Here is an 11,737-nt window from a genome sequence, read left to right as displayed (position 1 = left end):
ATAGTCCACATTAAATTAGCACGCAAATTGAAATTCTGCTTGGTTGATATGTCATATGTTTCAACACCATCATACTACAACTGTTTTAGCTCATCAATCAAAGGTTGCAAATATACATCAATCAAACTTTTCGGATTACGTGGACCGGGGATAATACAATTTAAAAATATATATGGACTAGTCATACACAACTCAGGTGGTAGATTATAAGGTGTAAGAAAGACAGGCCAACATGAATATGGTGTCGCATATATAGAAAAAGGCGTGAAGCCATCCGCACACAAACCTAACCGAATGTTCCTTGGTTCACTAGAAAAATCTGGATATGTCCTATAAAAGTGCTTCCAAGTTTCTCCATCTGAAGGATGACACATAACACCAGGTGGTCTTCTATTTTCAAAGTGTCATCTCATATGAGGAGCAAAACTCATCGACGTGTATAACCTTTTTAACCTAGGTATAAGAGGTAAATAATGCATCGCCTTTACAACGACCATATTCCCGCTGGAAAGCCTCTTGTAATGAGGCTTTTCTAAATTTGCATCGTCTTTATAATATAACATGCAACCATCTTCACAACAATCAATTATCATTGACGAAAGTCCTAACTTAGAAACCAATATCTTTGCCTTATAGAAATCACCAGGTAAGTTGATATTTGGGTCAACTAGTTCGCTCATAAGGTCAATGAAAGAGTCCATGGCTGCTTGAGAAATATTTCAATCAGATTTGATACTTAGTAATCTAACTACAATAGACAGCTCAGAGTGCGGACTTCCTTCACGTAGTGGACGACTAGCTTCCTCTAACTTTTCATAAAAACGTTTTGCATCATCATTAGGAGTTTGTTCAATATTTTCATTGGGCTCACCCCCGAAGTGCATCCCAAAAGCATCTGCAACCATATCCTGAATTCTAGAATTATGATTTGTATTCTCCACCAACCTACTATTTTCACCAACAACCAAAATATTCCACGGTTACCATCGATCTCTCCATGATTAGTCCACACAAAGTAATTCTTTATAAACCCCTTCCTATAAAGATGAAGCTTAACTTCCTCCGGTTTTTTAAACTTCACACAATCGCACGTGACACAAGGGCACCTAATTACTCCTCCAATTTGGTATGGTGAAAGTGACATTGCATGTCTAATAAAGTTATCAACCCCTTCTACAAAATTCTCCCGCAATTCCCGCCCATTAGGATAATTCCTATTGTACATCCAAGTACAATGTTCCATCTATACAAATAAAACAAGAACAAATTAATTTATTCTACAATTATAAATTAATTAAATCTTTTTTAGTTAATTAAGATAATTAATTTTTCCTAATTACACCAAAATTAAATTATAGTAAATATAATTAATTATAAACTATAAGTTCAATTCATATCCTAAGAGTTTAAACATAAACTAAAAGTTCAATTTATATCCTAAAAGTTTAATTCATATCCAAAAAGTTCAATTTATATCATAAAAGTTTAATTCATATCCAAAAAGTTCTTAATTCATATCCAAAAAGTTCAATTTATATCATAAAAGTTTAATTCATATCCAAAAAGTTCAATTCATATCCTAAAAGTTCAACCCATACCCTAAAAGTTCAATTCACAAGAATAAATCCTAAAAACTCAATTCAATTCATATCCTAAGAGTTTAAACATAAACTAAAAGTTCAATTTATATCCAAAAAGTTCAATTCATATCCTAAAAGTTCAATCCATACCTTAAAAGTTCAGTTCACAAGAACAAATCCTAAAAACTAAATTCAATTCAAAGTTAATAATTCAATTCTAACTAAACTATTCAAAACAATACAAACTTAAACATTCAATTTACACCATATGTAATCAATTCAATTAAAACAAGACCTAAACCCTAGATTTCAATACAATGCAAAGTCAAACAATCAATTGAAACACTAATTAACTAATTCATAACTAATTAACAAATTATTAAATTTATACACAAAAAAATAAGTTGTAATTCAAACCTAGAATTTGTAGGAGGTGGAGAAGGAGGGGCGGCAGCTGGACAGTGGCTAGCAGCGGCAGCGGCGACGGCGATGGCGGGGTAGTAGTGACGCGGGGCAGTGGCTACGTGGGGTGGGGAATGGGATTTGTGTGAGGAAAATAGAGAAGGAGAGAGGAAAGATATTGAGTTAGGAGTATGAAAATTTGGAGAAGAGAGGTAGAGAAATGAGGGGGAATCCCGTATTTCAAATCTAATATTAGAATTACCGATCAAAGTTGGTCGGTAATTTTGGTCGATACATTAAGTGTTGACCGCTTGACTATTAACCGACCAACTTTGGTTTGTTATTTTTAAAAAAACTAAATTAATTTTTTTTTGTGTTTTTATTTCTTAAAATATTATAAACTATAAAAAATTATTATAAATACAAGCATTTATTTTATTCACATATACAATTATTATAAATAATTATAAACTATAAGCATAATATTTATAAATAATTATATTAACTAATTACTTTTAATAAATTATAATAGCATCTATCTAAGTAAATTTTCTAAATTATAATTAAGTATATGAGTAATTTCACACACACACACACACACTATATTGTAATTGATGATCAATCGCATACATTACTACGTACGAAAAATTTATCAATTGATAAACCAATATTATTCTATTTTAAATATGTTTAGTCGTTAATTTGACCTATTAACTCATTTACTTAATGCTAATAACTTCTTTCGTTTCTTTAATTTGTAATTCATATATATATACATGTCAAAGATGTTTAGTATTAATTCTTCTATATTTTATTAATTCTTCACTAATAATGCATGACATAGATTAATCGAAATAGGTCGAGACGTTTTGTTTTTAATATTCATCGATATAGGTGGAAACGTTTTGTTTTTGTTTTAAATATTCATCGTTGCATCTAAGTAAGTTATAAGTCGATGAATCAATTTACAAATAGATATATTTGATGATGATAAATTATATATACTAATTAGATTATTGCTTCTTCACAAGTCTATCTCCAAAAGAACCTGAACCTGTAGTCCTAGCGCTTTGTGTTCTTATACACACACACACACACACACACACACACACACACACACACACACACATACACACACACACACACACACACACACACACACTTCGTTGTACTACTTTAACTATATATATAGCATGTTATAGTATATGTTAGTGTATTCATTATTTGTATTATAAAATAAAGTTTTAACGGATTACATTTATATTATTTAGATAGTAAATATTAATGTGATTCAAATTAAAAGTTTGACCATGTTTGACCTATTAACTCGTTTACTTAATGCTAATAACTTCTTTCGTTTCTTTAATTTGTAATCCATATATATATATATATATATACACACACACACACACACACATACACACGTCAAAGATGTTTAGTATTAATTCTTCTATATTTTATTAATTCATCACTAATAATACATGACATAGATTAATCGATATAGGTCGAGACGGTTTGTTTTTAATATTCATCGATATAGGTGGAAACGTTTTGTTTTTAATATTCATCGATGATCTAAGTAAGTTATAAGTCAATGAATCAATTTACAAATAGATATATTTGATGATGATCAATTATATATACTAATTAGATTATTGCTTCTTCATAACTCTATCCCCAAAAGAACCCGACCTTGTGGTCCTAGCGCTTCGTGTTCTTATATATATACGTGTAATGACCCAACCGGTCATTTTTACTTTTAGAATCCTGTTCCCCTAAATAAAACTCCCCGTATGTGCTTTTATAAATTTATGACTTGTGGGGATGGTTGGTTCGGGATTTAAAAGTGTTCGGGTTAAAATCGGAACACTTGGTTTCTTAAGTTGGCTTTAAAATGCTAAGTTTGACTTCGGTCAACATTTTGAGAAAATCACCCCGGAATAGAATTTTGATGATTCCAACAGCTCTGTTTGGTGATTTTGGAATTAGGTTTGAAATGGCTAAAATAGGAATTTAAGTTTGGAAGTTTGACCGGGGAGTTGACTTTTAGATATCGGGGTCGGAATCCAGTTTCGAAAGTTTTCATAGCTCTGTTATGTCATTTATGACTTGCATGCAAAATTTGAGGTCAATCGAACTTGATTTGTTATGTTCCGGCGTCGTTTGTAGAAATTAAAAGTTTCAAAGTTTATTAGGCTTGAATCTATGTGTGATTCGTGTTTTTAGTGTTGTTGGATGTGATTTGAAGACTCGACTCAGTTCGTATGATGTATTAGGACTTGTTGGTATATTTGGTTGAGGTCCCGAGGGGCTCGGGCGTGTTCCGGATGGTTAACAGATCATTTTTGGACTTGGTGAGATAGCTAATATCTGCTACTGCAATTTTTCTGGTTTCATCTTTCGCGTTCGCGAGAGGAGCCTCGCATTCACGAAGAGTGTTCTGAGCTAGTGAGATTTTTGTTCTACGCGTTCGCGGAGGAGAGGATGTGAAGCGAAGGGTAGGGCAGTGTGTGTTTCGCGAACGCGTGAGTGGCGTCGCGTTCGCGAAGGAGAGTGAGGCAGTTGGGAACCCCAGCCTTTTGTTCTACGCGTTCACGAGGTAAGGGACGCATTCGCGAAGATCTGAGTTTGTAAAGCTTCGCGTTCGCGAAAAGGAAAGTTGGGCATCACATTTTTGTGCTTCGCGAACGCGAGGCAAGGGTCGCGTTCGCGAAGAAGAAACCAATGGACATAATGTTTAAGTTCTGAAAATGAGTTCCATTTTTAACGATTTGGAGCTCGGATTGAGGCGATTTTTGAGAGATTTTCAGAGAAAACATCGGGATAAGTGTTCTTAACTCAATCTTGGGTAGATTACCCCGAATCCATCACTGTTTTTAACATTTAATTGGTAATTTAAGTTGAAAAATTTTGAAAACCCTTTTGGATAGATTTGAGGATTTGAGGGTCGAATTATTATTGGAATTTAGTCATTTTGGTATGGTTAGACTCGTGGTTGAATGGGCGTTCATATTTCGTAACTTTCGCCGGATTTCGAGACGTGGGTCCCACAGGCTATTTTTGAGTTAATTTCGGATTTTTATTGAAAAATATAGTATTTTCTTATAGAATTAATTCTATAATTTTTGTTGACTGTATCGAATTAATTATGACTAGATACGAGTCGACCGGAATCGAAAAATCGAGGAAAAAGCATACTACTTGGTTAAATTGGAGCAAGTCGAAGTAAATGACTTGTCTAACTTTGTGTGGGGGAAATTTCTCCTAGGATTGGTATTAATTGTAATGTGATGAAAGTCGTGTACATGAGGTGACGAGTGTGTACACAGACTAAATGTGAAGGATTATGTTTTTAAGTTGTGAAGATCATTGTTGTACATTAATTAAATTATTAAATCTTGCTATATTCTCCATCATTGATTTGATTTGTATACTTTAAATTTGCTTGATCTTTTCGTGCTAATTATTTTACCTGTTTAGTTAAAACTTGGTTTCTTTTATTCTGTGCATTATTTGAAATTGATTTTTTTAAAATTAAATATTATTAATATGAAGTATTTGACATTTTTAAATTTGGTATTGAAGCAACGTATTAAAGATTTTGAAATATTATTTTGCTAAATTATTTATTTTCGAATATTTTTGTAAGATTTTTGTACTCATTGTGATGGAGCCGTGAACTCTTTATTGTGGAAAAATATTATTGATGATTTATGTTGGCATAAGTCGTGAGCTCTTTATTGTGAAAACATATTATTGATGATTTATGTTGGCATAAGTCGTGAGCTCTTTATTGTGAAAACATATTATTGATGATTTATGTTGGCATGAGCCGTGAGCTCTTTATTGTGAAAAAATATTGTTGTTGATTTACTTTGGCAAATTGAAATAGTTGGGCACTTGAGGTACAAATTGTGATATGTTGTGATATTGATACGCATGCGGTGGTATAAGGTCTGGGTATTGAAACGCATGCGGTGAGATAAGGATGGCTAAAACGCGGGATGCTATTTCGAAAAAAATATTTTCTTTAAAATAAATTGTGAAGGCTCCCGCTGTGAGATAAGGAAAATTAGATATTGTGAATTTATTTATGATTTGGGACTATGAGGCGGTGCATCGGGAATGTCATTGTTGATATTGATTTATGGCCGTAGTTGTCGTTGATTATTTGTTGTGATTTTCTTAAGTTGAAAGAAAATTTTGTTGGTTTCTACGAGATATTATTTATCATTATTTTGTATAATTAAATGGTAACATGCTACTTGATTCATTTCCATTATCATTTATTTTATTATATTGTTAAACAGTTTTCCATGCTATTATTATTTTTCAGTAGGGCCTGACTTGACCTCGTCACTACTCTACCGAGGTTAGGCTTGGCATTTACTGGGTACCGCTGTGGTGTACTCATACTATGTTTCTACATATCTTTTTGTGCAAATTCAGGTACATCTTATAGACTAGGCATCAGTAAACTAGCTGTACGAGGAGACTTCGAGGTATACCTGCCAGTGTCCGCAGACTCCGGAGTCCCCTTCTATCTTACTGTGTTACTTTCTTATTTGTTTTAGACTGTGATGTATAGAGACATAGAAAATAAATTCTTAGAAGCTTGTGACTTATTTCTACCGGGTTTTGGGGGTTGTAATTATTTGAATTGTAGTTTAATTAATTCATATATTTATTATTATTCCGTATTGATAGGCTTACCTAGTCTTAGAAACTAGGTGTCATCACAATCTCCTATGGAGGGAATTTGGGGTCGTGACAATACGGCTATACCTATATATATATATATATATATATATATATATATATGTGTGTGTGTGTGTGTGTGTGTGTGTGTGTGTGTGTGTGTATGTGTGCACAACTGCACACACACACACACACTTCGTTATACTACTTTAACTATATATAGCTTGTTATAGTATATGTTAGTGTATTCATTATTTGTATTACAAAATAAAGTGTTAACGGATTACATTTATATTATTTAGATAGTAAATATTAAAGTGATTCAAAAGTTTGACCATGTTTGACCTAATAACCGACCAACTTTGGTCGGTTATTTTTCAGAAAATAAAATATACCGACCAAAGTTGGTCGGTAAATGCTTCCCCTGCAATAACCGACCAACTTTGGTCGGTAATCTTAAATATAAATTCTTTAAATTTTATAAAATATTTTAAATAATAATATAATTTATTAAAATTTAAAAAATTGAGTCCACATTACCGACCAAAGTTAGTCGATAATCAAAAAGTTACTTTGACTAAGCAAGTCTGACCACTTCGGTCAACTTTTTAACCATTATACCGACCAACTTTGGTTGGTATTTAATTTTGAAAAAATATAAAATATTTTTTTTGTTGTTTCCGTCCGTGTTGGACGGTTTTTGTTCGCTTTTTTTGACCGACCAACGTTGATCGGTATGGCTTGGTCGGTTTTTCCCTGATTTCTAGTAGTGATAACGGCATAATGTTGTAGTGCCGCCTTTTACTATATAATCAACTGTTATTTTGATATACCCAGTACCATATGGATCTTCAAATAATCAACTGAATATTTGTTTAAAATCGACCTAGGTATTTCTCAGTATAAACCAGTACTTAGGGGCGGAGCTAGAGTGTAGCCAGCGGGTTCGGCCGAACCCAGTAGCTTTGGTTCGAACCCTGTATTTGTCTTAAAAAATTTATTGAATATATATAAATTACTATAAGTTTAGATCCCACTAACTTAAAACGATTAGAATTCCGAACCCATAAGTTTGAAATCTTGACTTTGACTCTGCCGGTACTTATGTTCGATTGTCAACGTATGCCTAATCGATACTCGACCAATGAATTGATGTCCAGGGGCATGTGATAATTAATTTAAAATGCCAAAAAATCAGAACAAGAAAATAAAAAGGCCGTTGAGTAGGAATCTTACCACTCTCAAGAGGAAAAAAACCTAACATTAATTAGTTGGTTCGAGAAATGAGAATATATACGTAATGTGGAACAGGAACACTTTGATTCTATAACGTTATTAGTGGGAAGTCATGATGCTGTTGAAATTATTATCAAACAATTCATTCTTATTTCAGAAAGAAGAGGCACAAAATGCTCACCCATGTGCTTTAATATTTGTAACTAATCTGGTCAATTTATCAAGATTTTTGCTTCTTTCACAATAATATTCTTCCATCAATTCAATGAGCAGTGGTAAATACACTAAAAGTCAGCTTCCTTTCACATCTACGAAACCCTTAGTCATATTTTTTGGTTCCCACTCGATGTTATATACTTGCATATTGAAGCTCCCCGGATTCACGTTGCGTAAAGCGCAGCAAAAGAAGAAGCGCTCCCTACTATAACTTTTTTCATACGCATATATAACTCGAACTCGAACTCGAGGACTTCTAATTAAAGGTGGAGCAATCCTATCCATCCCATCGTTAACTCTTAATGGTACGAAACGCATGTCATTTCTGCCGCAAGTATACTCAAAATGTTTGAAAGCACTAGGTAATAATTAACTCGATCATTTGTCCCACAAAAAGGGAATTGGAAAAAAGGGATGATGCTCCTTTAAAGCATAAACCATCAATTTCTTGTTTATTCTTATCCAGTTGCCTAAGAAAAATCAATAGAGCAGTCAGAATTTGTGGTGTGTATTACTTTTACAACATATAATATAATCAAACTATTGTTCAACTATAATATATCTCAATTTATCATATATCATTGTTACAGCACACCCAGTCTACCAGTGATATTGGTCACTTTAATTTGGATTTAGATCCATACGGTTTTAAAACACGTTATATATCTAGTATTCCTCCTGTATTTTATCGATGTGGGATTCGTCTAAAATGTCACATCCAATATTCAATGCACTGTATGAAAATCTTGTGACCAAATTCACATGTTAACTAGCTAAGGACGAAAAGATGAAATGTGAGGAACAACTCAAATAAAATATAGAATCTAATTGGAGTTGAGTTGGAAACCTCAAGGAAGGAATGCATAAAAGTAAAGAGGAAGAATTAATATAATCTTATTGCTACAAATTAGTGAATTATTGAAGCTACCGAGGGGCGGTGCGATGGGTCGAATATCCCCTTTTTTTTGAGATTATAAGAATTAATATAAGCATTAATCTTTTTCTGTTGCATTTTTATGAAAAAGTTACAAGACCCTGCGCGATTGAAAAATTTAGACATGAAGTCAATATTTTAGATTTTTTTTTTTTATGTCTTTAGAATATAGAGTCATAGAGTTTAAATTGTTACATAATTATCTTTAAAGATTCAAAACATCTTACCTATGTTTGATATGGATAAAGCGACGAGTCCTATCTTTCTATCTAGTGGTTGTGAAAATGTGAAAATAAAATATAAGTACTTTCATTATTGTTTTATTGTTAATGAACAAGAGCTTTTTTTACCCCGTAGAGATACTGGATAAAATTAAAGGGTGCACTTCATGGCCATAAAGTACGTTTCTTCAATTGATTAGTATTTACTTCGATGTACAAGTTATTGTCACACATTTTACATACCAACAAGGATATTAAATTTATTTTCTTATATAATAGTAATGAATATAACTCTACTGTTTATTGTGAGATGATAATTATAAAATTTTAGGACAAAAGTAGAAGCACTCCACATGTTAATGAAAATGAAGTTTTGTGAGTGGGGGTGGAGGCTAAACGAGTCGTCTTGAGTGGGAGGGACTATATACTATGACAACGAATTCCATTATTATTATTTTTTAATTAAAATACAAGTTGGAGCACTGAGAGTCCCTTATTCCTTTTCCCAGCTTTGTTCATCAATGATACTCAGGTTAATAGGTGGGCAATTCTAGTGATATCCACTTGTTTCTGTTTTATTTGTTTAAGAAGAAAAAGATTAAAAAAACAAACAAATAAATAAATAAAGTAAAATCCACTTTCAAGTACTTTTGTTTTTGTGAGGGACAGGTTTCTTCTACAATTTCTTAATGATTTTTGGACTTTAAAAACAATATTTGAATGAATCGGATCTATTCAAAGCTAATAATTGATTGCTCGTAAGAAAAAAATAAATGTACCTAATGGGGCAAAATCTGAATTCTCCAAATTTAAATCTCCGTTACGTAAAAACAAATGGAAGCATAGTGATTGTAAAGATGGAAAAATGTATAGGACGAAAGTTATGTACTTTTTAAAAAGAAGAAGGTTGGGCCAAGCTAATAAGTGGAGCATAAGAAAATGAAAAACAGTCTTCTTAAACTATTGTACTTAGTGGCGACATAAAAGTGAAGAGAAGGTTCATCCTCATCTCAAGTTTTATTTTGGGTCAACTAAGAAGATATACCTAGAGGTTTGGAGTAACGGTAAAGTTGTTTCTATGCGAGCTTTAGGTCACGAGTTCGAGCCGTGAAAGCAGTCACTAGTGCTTGTATTAGGGTTAGGCTATCTACGTCACACTCTTAAGAAATACAATCATTTCCCGGACCTTGAGTAAACGGGATTACTTTGTGTATCGGATTGCTTTTTTTTTTTTTTTAATAATAAAGAAGATATACATGCAAGCTATGTTTTGCGCACACCAAGATCTTCTTCTATCAAGAAGTGGGACAGAGAGTGGATTTGGGAAGTGTCTGTGGTGTCAACTGTTACAATCTCTGTTTACACAAGTTGTTCACTCAGAAGTTCGATAATGCGACACATGTTTAACATAAATAAAATCTGGAACTGATTGCTTAAAGCAATATACTTGGTGCCTCATGTCTGTTATGTTACTATTGTATGGAAATATTTAGGGCTTGTTATCTTTCTTTTCAGTTTTCTCTTTGTATTTTTCTAAACGGTGAGTGTAGAGGATAATGTAGGCCCAAAGGGGTCAATCGGATCTATATGAAAATTACACTATGCGAAGGTAAATTCTTATATACTAGTATACATTATCGTTTAATCATATTAACGGAAGAAAACCTTTAATATAGATAAAAGAATATCCAGATCATGGATTCGAGTCCAAAATTTAATAATTTAGCATTTTTGGAATCGTTTGTCTCTAATCCTGCCTCCACCACAGGTGGGGGTTTGGGGGGGGGGGGGAGGTTTTGCAGTTCATGTGTTTTTGCTTAACCAACAAAAACTTGGCATACTTAGCCAACCACGGGTCCTTTTGTAGTGCTTGACAAAGAGAGTTCAAGCTAAGCTGCCCTCAAGTTCGAATCCTTTTCATCCTAATTAGTCATACAAAAGGAGGTTTAAAAAGGGGATATGAGTGGGATGCCACATGAAATTTACGACGATTTCGGAAATAAGCAATAGGGCTGATCAACTTTAGAATTAGAGCCAGGAGAAAAGCTTTTGCTGTATAGATTTTGGTATATGGTACATACGTAAAGCTATCCTCAAATTTGTACTATACGGGAGAAGATATCAAGATATTTGTACATGTACCTCATTCGTTGTGATTGATTATAAATATACAGGTTGAAGTCTCTACCAAACCTCACCATAATGGTGACATTAACACAAAAAAAAATATACACAATACTGAAATACTTTTGTACGTCAAGGAGTTAATGGCATTGTAAATAGAGATTAATGGCAGAACCAAGAGAAAGAGGAAGGAATGGAGAAAAATGGAGATTATTGACCCCTGGCTTTTTAATTATTAAGATCACTATAGACCTGTTGAGATTTCTTTTACCATATTCAATAAGCTGCACAGGGGTATAAGTCTTCAATTTGCAATCCAGCAAATT

Source organism: Nicotiana tabacum, chromosome 17, assembly GCF_000715075.1.
Source record: "Nicotiana tabacum cultivar K326 chromosome 17, ASM71507v2, whole genome shotgun sequence".
Taxonomy (NCBI): domain Eukaryota; kingdom Viridiplantae; phylum Streptophyta; class Magnoliopsida; order Solanales; family Solanaceae; genus Nicotiana; species Nicotiana tabacum.
The sequence above is the reverse complement of the archived record's forward strand: the minus strand, read 5'-3'. Positions refer to the sequence as shown.